This window comes from Camelus bactrianus, chromosome 5, assembly GCF_048773025.1.
Source record: "Camelus bactrianus isolate YW-2024 breed Bactrian camel chromosome 5, ASM4877302v1, whole genome shotgun sequence".
In the NCBI taxonomy this organism is placed as follows: Eukaryota; Metazoa; Chordata; class Mammalia; order Artiodactyla; family Camelidae; genus Camelus; species Camelus bactrianus.
Window position 1 is genome coordinate 19,738,006 of NC_133543.1, and position 12,238 is coordinate 19,750,243.

Below are 12,238 nucleotides of genomic sequence, written 5' to 3' on the forward strand. Positions count from 1 at the left end.
GCAATCACATTTATTTATTTCCAAAAGCTTAAATCTAATTCTTCTTTTTTTTACTGCCCAACTTTTTAATTTTTATTTTTTTCCTTTCTCAGTTGTTTTTAGGTAGAATTATTAGTTTGACTGCACATATGTATTATATTGCATGTAAATATATATATGCAGTATATGCACTTTTTTTTAGTTTACACAGATATACTGATCACTGTTTCTAAGAACATATCAGAGCTTTATCTTTTTAAACTTACATAGTTATCAAAGGAATAAAGCCAACCACAAAATAAGAATCAACAAAATGCAGTGATCCAATCATAAAGGACAGTCAAATGTACTTACACATACTCAAGAAATCAATCATCTAAGTTATAAATAATAAGTAGCTAATTTGTGTCCTTATTTTTTTTAATTCCACATGTAAGTGATATCATATGGCATTTTTCTTTCTCTTTCTGGCTCACTTCACTTAGAATGACAATCTTCAGGTCCATCCATGTTGCTGCAAATGGCATTATTTTATTTTTTATGGCTGAGTAGTATTCCATTGTATATATGTACCACAGCTTCTTTATCCAGTCATCTGTTGATGGACTAATAAATACTTATTGAGCCCTAAATATGACCTTTTTCATCTTTTCCAACCCTGAGATTCTCTTCCTTGACTCAAGGCATTTTTTTAGCAAGTGGGAAAGCATGTCCTAGAAGCAGTCTCCCAAATCCTTATCTTGTATAACCAACCTGCAGACAGCAGCAAAGGAATAAGGTTCTTTCTGTCTCTAAGAGGGAGAGCTATAGAGCTAGCAAGAACAGAACACTCCAAAAAGTTCTCAAATAATAGGTAGTATTTTTGTGCTATTTTTTCAGTCTTTTAGCATCTATCTCCTAATACTACTTTGCCTGTTAATGTCCCTGAAGTAATTTAAATGCATTTCTCAGAAAAGAAATTTAGGTAAAGAATAATGAATTTATGGCAGTGGGATTATGAATTATAGGTAGAACCTGGACAAGTGTCTCTACCTCTGTCCTTCGGGTGTTGGCTTCTTCTTGCTCAAGTGGGAAGCAACAGCAAATAGCTGGAGAGTGACACAGGTGAGGTTTCCACCTAGGTCTTCTGAGGACAGTTGTATTTTCTTTTTGCTGTACCACATCACTTCTGAGTACTCTAAATGAATTCTCAAATATTCTTAAATTAATGACAAAGTCTTTCCTCACAGAGAGGTTCAGTAGGTTAACATATAGAGAAAACCCTCAGAAAATACTATGAAACAATTCAAAAATTATCATTAATACTGTTGTACTGTATTTTACAGTTGCCTGCTTTATGTGGCACCTCTTGGATTTACCTGTGCTTCTAGGGATTTGGTGTGCTTCTGAATCCAAATACTTCTTACCAGTTATAGAAAAATTTCAGTCATTACTTCTTTGAATAGTTTTTCTCCTACAGTATCACGATTTTCTATCCTAAGGAAAACTGGTGAGAAATTATTGCAGCTGATTAGAAGCATATCAGAACTTATCCTCCAAATCTCTTAATCTCTTTCATTTTGAAATGTCTAATTCTTTGTGGTGTAGTTCGTGTGATTTCAACAGATGGACTTTCAGACGGATCTTCTGTTTCCAGTTCCATAATGTGGAAGCTGAGGTCAAATTGACTTGAGATCTTTATTATGTGATTTCCAGTATCTTTGGTGACATCGATTCACACATTTTGTCTGTTTTTTAAAGTTCTTTTCTTGTGGGAAGATGTGTGGTCTCCATTACTCCATTTTGAATGGAAGTAGATGCCCTAAATGTCTGTTGACTTGAATCGTTTTAATAATAATATATCAATCTGGAGGTTTTGTTTTTAATGTCTCTTATCATTTCATATATACATACATACATACACACACACACACACACACACACACACACACACACACACACACTTCTAGGAAAACCAAAGTATGGTATAAAGATTTTAAGTCAAATTACAACATATATAAATATAATTGAAGAAACTGGTAACCTGAAACTATTAAAACTAGAAGACCTAATACCATTGCCTTATGAGAAGAAACAGACTGCCACAGTCTTTAAATGACTGTTCAAATGTATCAATGATATTCCTTGATTATACACAATACAATTTTAACAGTAAGGAAATTTACTTCCAGGATCTCACTGAGTGATCCATCAAGTTACCAGTAACTCGGAGAAGCAAGCTTAGAAGAGATGCAGGAACAAATGGAGAGAAAACAATAGGGCCACAGCAAAGGCCAAACTGCAGGGCCTGCTCACAGCACTGCTGCTGTCACACACTGGATGTCATGGTCCTGAATTAATTCTTAACTCAGTGAGTATGAATGAACAGCTGACTCATGATTAGAAAGTCCTTGATGGAAGTATCAATCTGCTGAGCCTAGAACACATTATCATCTTCCAACTGCCAGGGGTCAAAGGAAGGATTAATAAGACAGGAAATCAGGCAATTGTAGGACTTTTGTGAATCAAGGATTTGCCTCCTACCAAGATGCAAAGTGAGAGACTTTTTTTTCCAGTAAAAAAGACTTGGATGATCAGAAACCAGAAAAAATGAAATAGGACTAGTACACAGTGTCAGGTCTCTTGACTTCAATGCCTGAGGTCTTCACAACTGGAACTAGGATTTTGCCTGCACAATGAACAGTGATTCCAAAATGTGTTCCACAGAAAAGTAGACCCAAGAGATAGTCCATGCCATTTAAAAGTGTGTCATGGCTATATATGTTTTGGAAACATTACATCCTATAGCTTATGTTTGGAGCTCCATGGTGTACATTTGTATATGACAGGTTCTGAGAAACCCTCTTCAAGAAACCAAGTTTCTCATATTTATTTTAATCACCCAACATTTTTATTCATGTAACACTTATTATCTTATTATTTTAATCACCAAACATTTTTATTCATGTAACACATATTTATTTTAATCACCAAACATGTTTATTCATATAACATTTATTATTCATGTAACCTTATGAATTTGAAGATTGGCTTTTCTATTTCTGCTAAAAAAAATAGCTTTCGGAATTTTGACAGAGATTGCATAGAATCTGGACCTTCTTTAAGAAGTACTGGACTAGAATGACAGATAAGATAGAATAGTGTAATAGGAGTACAAAGGATGCATTCTTGCGGCGGAACTGGGACAATGGGAAGCTCACATGCATGTATGAATCTGCCTGGGATGTGTTTACAGGTGGAGAATGCAGCTGGGTCCAATGCTCATGGATTTGGTTTGGCAACACAGTCTTGCTTTAGCAGCTCAGATAGTTATACTATCTGTTTCTTCCAGATAGCACACTTGCATAAACATTTAAACTAAACTCTGCACCTTGGCTATTGGTTGGGCTTAAGCCACCCCCTTTCTAACAATTGGCCATGTTAGTGATGCACAAACGTGGATGCATATCAGCCTCTTCTGGGGAATCTTGTTGAAGATATAGATTCTCCAGTTCCAATCCTGAGATTCTTTATTAGGAGACCTAAGACAAGCTTTGGGCATATGTGTATCCATATGTCCCATCTATTTACAAAGGCCCAGGGGAGTTTATGCAGCCATTCTGAGATCAGCAACTGAGAGCCGCTGGACACGTCTTAATTTATCCTTCTCTCTGACTTCCTTTATCTTCTTCCAAGGTTTCAGGCCACGTTCTTCTCCTTATACAAAACTAATTTGACTAATTTTTTTCCAGTAAAATTTTATGAGCAATGACAGTCAAATACTTCAGTAAGACCCCAATATACAGTTCATGATACATTTTCTTCATTGTTTTGGAAATAATAGTTTCATAACCATAAAGTTTATTGAGTATAATTTTTGGAGTAATCCTGTGTAATTTATATCTAATGATTTCTCTGTCTTTTTAGGATTTGTTAATTAATTTATTTCTTTTTTCATTATAATGTGAAAGAACAATTCAAGCTAGCTTTGAATTTTTTAAGTAGTGATTCCTTGGATACTGTTTTATTTTGAACAAAGCTTTTATTATGATCATCATTCTTCTATTTTGCCTTAATTAAATAGTCCCAGACAATTTAGGATGAACACAAGATAACTCCATAACATTCTTTGCACTGTTTTGTGTTTTTATTATTATTTATCTTTAATTACTCATCATTTTCCAGCTATATCAACACTTCCATTGCTTAGAATAAAATTAACTCAAAATATTATTTTATTTACATTGAAAGAATGGATTTAGTATCTCAGACTTTTTCAAGGTGGTGTCTGAAATATTAAAATTGCTTTCTACTATATTATCATTAACTTTCCCATATACTTTTTCATGGGAACATCTCAGATCCTACAAAAATAATATGGTGATATAGGGAAGAGGATATTATCTCTATAGAAAAGATAAAGCTGCTATGAACCAGGGAGATACAATAAATTTAAGATCATACATGGTCAGACAAAGACTTTAAAACAGGTATCATGAACTTGAATGGAGACTTAGAGGAAAATTGGAAGACAATAAATATTTTCTTCTTTTATGTGGGTTGTCTTTTCACTTTCTTGGTAATATCCTTCTGATGCACAAAAGTTTTTAATTTTGATGAGATCAAATTTATCAATTTTTTTTCCTCACTTTTGTTGTCAGTTGCTCCTGCTATGAATCCATTGCCAAATCCAAGTTCACGAAGATTTACTCCTATGCTTTATATTGTTATATGGTTTTAGTTCTTATATTTAGGTCATTGATTATTTTCAGTTCATTTTTGTATATGATGCAAGGTAGAAGCCAAACTTTATTCTGTTGACTGGAAATCCAGTTGTCTCAGAAACATCTTTTAAAGAGTCTATTATTTTCTTATTGAATGGACTTGGCACCTTGGTAAACATTCAGTTGCACATATATTTATAGATTTATTTTTGGACTCTCAATTCTATTTTATTGGTGTATATGCCTACCTTTATATCATTGCCACACTAGTTTGATGATCATAGCTATGCAGTAAGTTTTGAAATCAGAAATTGTGAGTCATCCAGCTTTGTTCTTTTTAAAATATGGTTTTGGCTATTCAGGGATCTTTGCAATTCCATATGAATTTGAAGATTGGCTTTTCTATTTTTGCTAAAAAAAAATAGCCTTTGGAATTTTGATAGAGATTGCATGGACTCTGTAGATCTCTGGAAATTGTTTAGTTTACTGCCCTCTAGCAGTTGCTCCTGTCCCGAGACTTGTAACTTGAACCCCATGTAATTAATTCTGTTATCCTCCACAACATTCTATCCCAGAATTTCCCTGTGAGATCCTTATACATATGAAGTGCTCAATACATGTTGAATTAATTCGAATGTTTACACAGAATTCACTGAAATTCCAATGGTGTTCACTGTCTTTCATGTTATTAGGGTCAACAAAGCTGAAACTAATACTCACATAAACTTCCAGGGCTATTGAGAGAGGTACTGGAAACCTAGACATCTACTCAGATTCCGTTTCTGAAACAACCTCAATAGCCAAAAATAACAGAAGGACTTGGCATCTGTTACTATTTTTGTTATGTTTATTTTGGTATAAAGGGTTTATTAAGAAGAACATTGCACAACTGGCCATATTTCTCTATTTCTAAATGATGAATGAGTTGAACAACGAACATGAACATTGTTAAAGTAGATGATACTTTGCATTTAAACTTTCCAGCCAAGTCAGAGGAACTTAGAGTATCCAAAGTGAAGAGCAATTAGATCTAAGGTGGAAGGTGTATGCTTCAGAGACAAAGTTGAAATGGCAAACACCATCAAGGTGAACTGCTCGGAAACACCTGATAGAGGATAATTGTCTCTTATTTTACCCAAAAGGGTATTTCCAAATTGCTGACTCGACAGTTTTCTTTGTTGAAAAATTTCAATAACCCTTACTTTTCAAACTATGCATAGTTCTCTGGAAAGTTGGCACCCCATTGACTTTTATCAACCTTCTAGCTGGTCCTATGCAGACAATTTATCAAATGCCTGCTGTTTCAGAAATTGTTTTAGAACCATAGGAGATCAACGCTAGGAGGAGCCTTAGAGAGGGAACAGTCCTGCTTGTCACTTTCAGTGAAGGAAATGGACACCTAGAAAAGGATGCTGACTTTCATAATGTTTTAGAAGTTGTCAGTGGTACAAGGAAGACCTAACGTTCCCACTGTATTACACTATCCTTTAAGACATATAGGATGACATGGGGTTGGCTATGCAAACACAGAGATTACTTTCTTTACTTTCCCATTCCTTCTTTCCTTCTTTTCTCTCTTCCCTCTGTTCTCTCATTTTTTCCTTTTTTTCTCTTCGCTCCTAAGCATTTATGAGAATATATTATGTGTGTGTGTGTGTGTGTTAAGCCCATTACTGAATTTTTCAGCATCATTATAAGTAGCAGTGTTTTGGGGAATGGGAAAGATAGAAATTGTCATTCCACTTAGTATCTGCTTTTTTCCTCTCTGTATGGAGCAAGCCTGTGAATAAAAAATTCATAATGGATATCTATAGGACCAGTTTACTTGAAAACTGAAGTGCTCTTTTCTATTTTCAAATTCACTTTACTTTCATATGAAATGAAACCCATTTGGTGTAGAAAATTAAAGGAGCTGTGTTCTTCCTCAGCATAGAGAAATCTTTTATTTGCCTCTAACCTTTTCCATTTTTCATGACAGTCAATGCATTTTCTTAGCTAAAACACAAACAAGTCAATGTAAGCATGGCTGGCAGGCTAAAATGATTATGGGATAATTTGTGTTTGCCAGACCAAACAAAATCAATCACCATTGTTTACAGACCCACAACATTAAATGGCTATGAGAGGCTATTTCTCGACTTTCACAAAATAGGTTATCCAAACACAGATAACGGAGCTCACCATCAAACACCCTCAGCTGTGGTTTGTAATTCTCAAATTTGCACTAAAAATATGAACTATACATATGGTGGCTCAACTCCATTGGATTAATGCAAACTAAAGGCAGCTGTTGAAATGATTATTTCAGTTACAGGTTCCCAATGGGCAAGAGTGTATAATGAAAGTTAATGTAAAGCTTGAAATAACCATTCCAGAAATGTGACTTGGAGGCTTATAAGGATGGATGGAAGATGACTTCCCAATGGAATGGGAATCAGAAGAGAATTGATGGAAACAAATATACACTGTGTATCTAGCCATTTGTTTCTGAGAATAACCAGTGGAGATTGTTCCAGGGGTGAGATTTTGTGTTTGTCTGCTTTTGTTTTGGTTTATTTTGGATTGTTTTCCCCATATATCCCAGTTGTGTGCTCTGTTAGGGAGCATGTGGGCTGTGCTCATCTGCTCTGGGAGGCCCTAAGGATCCACTTTCCCTCAAGGCAAATATCAAGTTGCCAATAGCTGCTGCAGAAAATTTGCTCATTGTTTTGAGGTAGTAGGGATTAGTTGATTTGGGCATTTAAGGATTAAAATAGATTTTTCAGCTTGGAGAACAGAGTTGCTTTTGAAGCTCTTTTGGAAAAATGGAAGAATCTTTTGTTTCATTTGGCTGTTCACAGCTCAAGCAATTTCCTTTCTTATCAATTACTTTTGATCTTCTTATAAAAAATGAGTTTATGTGTTTTATGGCTTCGGAGATCTCACAAGCAAACAAACAAACAAACCAAACCAAACAAAAACAAAACAAACAAACAAACAAAAACCCAAAAGAAAAGACTCTTATGTCAGGTTCTTTGGAAGTAGAGATTGAAATGGATATTTTTGTTCTAGTAAGTTATTGACCAAGTGCTTTCAAGCGGGAAACCTGTAAGCAACAGACCAGGTACAGCAGGAGAAGACGAGCACCCACGTGGCTTCTCCTGATGTCAAGCTTCAGCCTGTTCCCACAAGAAGCTCTGAAGAGTAATCACACCCCAGACTATTTTTCTTTGAGGAAGGGGGGCTGACTTCCATGCCCCCAGATCAGTCAGATTGGCTGTAGACTGCTATCCCTTAAACTCTTGGAGGGTGTGTCGTCTCCTAGGCATCTCTGAAGTGGACACTCTCACTGGCTGAAGTTAATTCTCCAGGAAAGTCACATCTGTGATTGGCTAGCACCCAGCACTCATCATAGTTGGGGGATGTGTTCACCAGTCCAATGAGGAGGCTCTGGGCAGGGTCTTCTAAAGAGAAAACAACCAATTGACACCTCTGGCACTACATCATTCCCTTCTGTAACTACATGACATTTTGTATCATGAAATTCCTTTGTATGAATGTATTATATTTTATTGATCTAGCCCCTCATTGGTAAACATTAAGTGGTTTCCAATCTTTTTGAATTACCAACCTAAAAGCTCATTAAGAATACATTTGTCATATTGCCATATGTGTACACGAATAGGCTTTAGTCATGGACAGCGAATTAATGGATCAAAAGGTGTGTGGGTTGTTAATTTTCTTTGATTTTTCCAAATTGCTCTTAATAAGTGTTTTGCCAATTTACACCAGCAGCATAGAAGAGAAATTTTTTCTCCATAAACTCACTAGAAGGTGTCACCAAACTCTGTGATATTTATGAATCAGATATAAAATGTCCAGGTTATTTTGCAAAGATAGTTCTTTCTGTTTGGAACTGTTTCACACACACCCAGAGCTGCCTAATTAATTCCTTATCCTTCCAATCTCATAAGGAAAATTTTCAAATCTCTGACACTCAGGCTGAATCAGATGCTCCTCTTAACACTCATAGAGCTCCATGTATTTTCTTTACTATGTCTTAGAAATGTTTGTGCTTGCACATTTGTGTCTTGTTTAAAAACTTGTTTGGTTTTGTTTTTTTTTTTTCCTTCCCCAACTAGATAGTGTGTTCTATTAAGGTAGGGGCTATGTTTGTCTTATTTAAATCCGTATTTCTAGCTGTTGCAGGTAAACTCTAATAAATATCTGTGGCATGAATGAGAAAGTAAGAGACTAAGTCGCATTACGAAGAGTCAAACTGGGATCTGCCAGATCCCAGAGCTCATGATCTTCCTGCTGCGGAATTCTGCCAAGATGCAATTACTTAAGCCTCAGGAATTGACATGCTATCCAATAAAGCCATGGAAATATCTGCCTGAAGTTTTGAATTACAGTTATTTTCTTCCTTTAATTTCCATAAAATCATGTATTAAGTATCTTGGCCAACTTCTTCCATCCCCTCGTGGATCTCACTCTTCCTCTCTCAGTGATAAAGTTAGCTATCGTGAGTGATTTGAATTTTTCATAATGGCTTTGCTTTGGGGACAACACATCATTTGAAGAAAGCCTAGGGGATTATGCTGCATGGCTTCCTGGAAAGAACTCAGGGACTATGCTCTGATTAAAGGAGTGGGTTTCTAAAGTGGGATTTCATACTTCCAATGCTGAGTTAGGCTAGACTAGAATGCTTGCATTGCTTCAATGTCTAGGGAGAATGATGACTTGGTCTTAGTTGAAATTATTTTCATTTGCTTCATTAGTCAATTAAATAATACTGCAAGAGAAAACACACGCAATCCACATGGTCGTCTGCTAAAATCCGCCTGGTTTCTAATGTGCTGCTAAGGCTCAGGTCTTTGTAGAGAGTCAGGAGTTTGCCCGGTCAGAAGATCTCAGAATCAGAGTTCTCTGTTTTTTATTCAGGCTGTACCAGGCCATGAGAAGTGATGGTTTGGGGCAGGGGAGACCTTGTAGTATCCTTTACGTCATGATATATTAACAGTCACTGCCTCTGTCTACACCTAGGAGCAATCCAGGCAGCAGCTCTTAACAAGTCTATGTTCTAAATCATTCAGGTTACACAAAGTGACTTGCATACAGATGGTGCTAAATAAGCTTGTTGAATGCATGACCGAGTGCTGTATTGCACAATCCTGGGCCCCTGGCGCTTAGAAGTAGACACGTGCCTCCAGAAAGAGGTTGGTGAGAAGCCTGTTACACATCCATCATGCCCCAGAGTCTTACTTCCTTAGACCAGCGTGAGATTTATGAACATCTGTCCCGCCCTGGTGCCTGGGCGTGTGGAGGGCAGCACTTAGATTCACTCTTTCTTTAAACAGAGTGCAGTTGGCTTCACACCTCTGCAGCCGGAAGTCCTTAAATGACTCTTTCTGAAAAGATTTAGCCAGGCTGAGAAGTAATTAAAAGGGAGGAGAAAATGAAGGAGAAGAAAAACTTCGTGTTACATGCTTTCCATTCTCAACTTGCTGTGGCCCTTTCAGGAGTTATATAAAAAGACTGTTGAGCCTGAAATGCATCATTTTTGATGTGCCAACCAATTAAAAATGCCGCTAAGCCCTTATTAGGCAACTGTAATCAGTGAAATGTTGGGTGCTAAGTTTCTTTTTTAATTTTAGATTTATTTTTTATTGCAGTAACATTGGTTTATAATATTATATAAGTTAATGTATACATTATAATATATGTATGTATGTTTAGAGGAGGTACTGGGGATTGAACCTAGGACCTTGGGCATGCTAAGCCTGGGCTCTACCACTGAGCTATGTCCTTCTCCTCCCCAAACAAGTCTTTATTGTGATTTCTACAAAGAATGAAAGGTTATGTGGCTTTGCTGGACATTTCTACTGTTTCATATGGGGTCATTTAAATTATTTAAAAGTGTGTGGTTTAAAAACTCTAGGATAGAAATTTCACAGGTAGGGTTCCAAGATCTTCAGATTAATCTGGGGAGGGGGGGAGACGGGCTTGATTTTGGATTTTGAGCATGATTCTGACCATAAAATTGATCCAGTTTGTGAGCTGACACTAATTGCTAACAAATTCTCTGACCTTCTGGGTTCTTAGTGAGACATTCTGGGTATTAGTTCTTGGGTAGCATAGGAACCAAGATGCCAAGGTAAAGGCGAGGAAATGGCCTGAAGGAATATCAAGTTTATGCCACCATTTATGCCACCACAAAGATAGAATTGATCCCTGTGATTTTCCCATTTTGCAAAAAGCATTTTTTGATGTTAACACACTGGAAGTTACTATTCAGAAACTGTCAAAGCCCTTCAATGCTTGCAGTAGTGGTTCTTCCACAAAAGGGTACTAGGCAACTGGAGATCCCAAGAAATTGTGCACAGACAGGTATATATGAACAGACACAGATTTCATTAGATTCTGAAATGCTCCTTGTCTCATAATGTTAATATATATAGCCCTAAGGGATAAAGCTGGATTTTCAAGGACAGCAATGGCCATCTTACCAAGTCCTAGATTTAGTCCTTCAACAAAGTTTACTGGACATCTATTATGCACTTGATGATGGAAATATAGTAATAAATAAGCAGATTGTGATCTCTGCACTTGTGAAAGGACTAGACGGGTAATAGCTGATTGCACACTGGTCTGCGTAATCATTGTGCATATCACACACACACACACCCCCATCGTACAGACGAGTAGTACCCAAAGTGAACTTTTCTTTTTCCTTTATTGTTCACCTTATATATTCTGAATCCTTTTTCTTCATGTATCTTGGATCTCATTTCCCAAATTGATTCTGATTTTCCTGAATCCTAAACTATCAGTGTCTCGATCCCAGTAGTGGGATTCAGACAATCACTTTGGACCTGATGCTCAATGCCATTTCTATTTACTGCTCTGGGCACCTAGCTGTTCTAACTGGGATTTTATTTCACTCACTCCTGAGGCAACAACTGCTTCCATCCCTTTGAGGTAATGAACTCGCCCAGTGACTCTGGAATTAAAATTTTTGATCTTACCCGTGTACTGACCCCGTTTTTGTGCTACAGTTGCTCTGGTCAGTGCATTGGAGAAGTGGGCGTCTATTTGGAATTGAACTCACTGCCTCATCTGCATTGCTTTTCTCAGAGATACTCATTTTTCAAGGGCCCCGATTGGGGTTCTTTTCATCTACAAAGGCTTTCATGGTTCCCTTATCCTCAATGATCAACCCCAGGGTTTCTCAACTTTTCTCCTTCATCTCTCATAAGGAAATTTTTCAGACATTTGCTCATCTCCCATGAAATTAAATACTAAGGGATACAATTTTGTTTATTTTTTAAAAATCTTCATGTTTATTCTCTTGCAAATCAATGTAGTTATCACACTTCTAATTATGATTTTCTCATTTCTATAGCTTCCTGTTTCTTTTCTATTTAGAGTAGACCTTTCAATATTTCTTTAAAAAAAAAAGAAAGACAAATGAACTTATTTACAAAACAGAAACAGACTCACAGACACAGAAAAGAAACTTGTTCTTACCAGGGTTGGGGGGAGGGAAGGGAATGGGAAGGGATAAATCGGGAGTT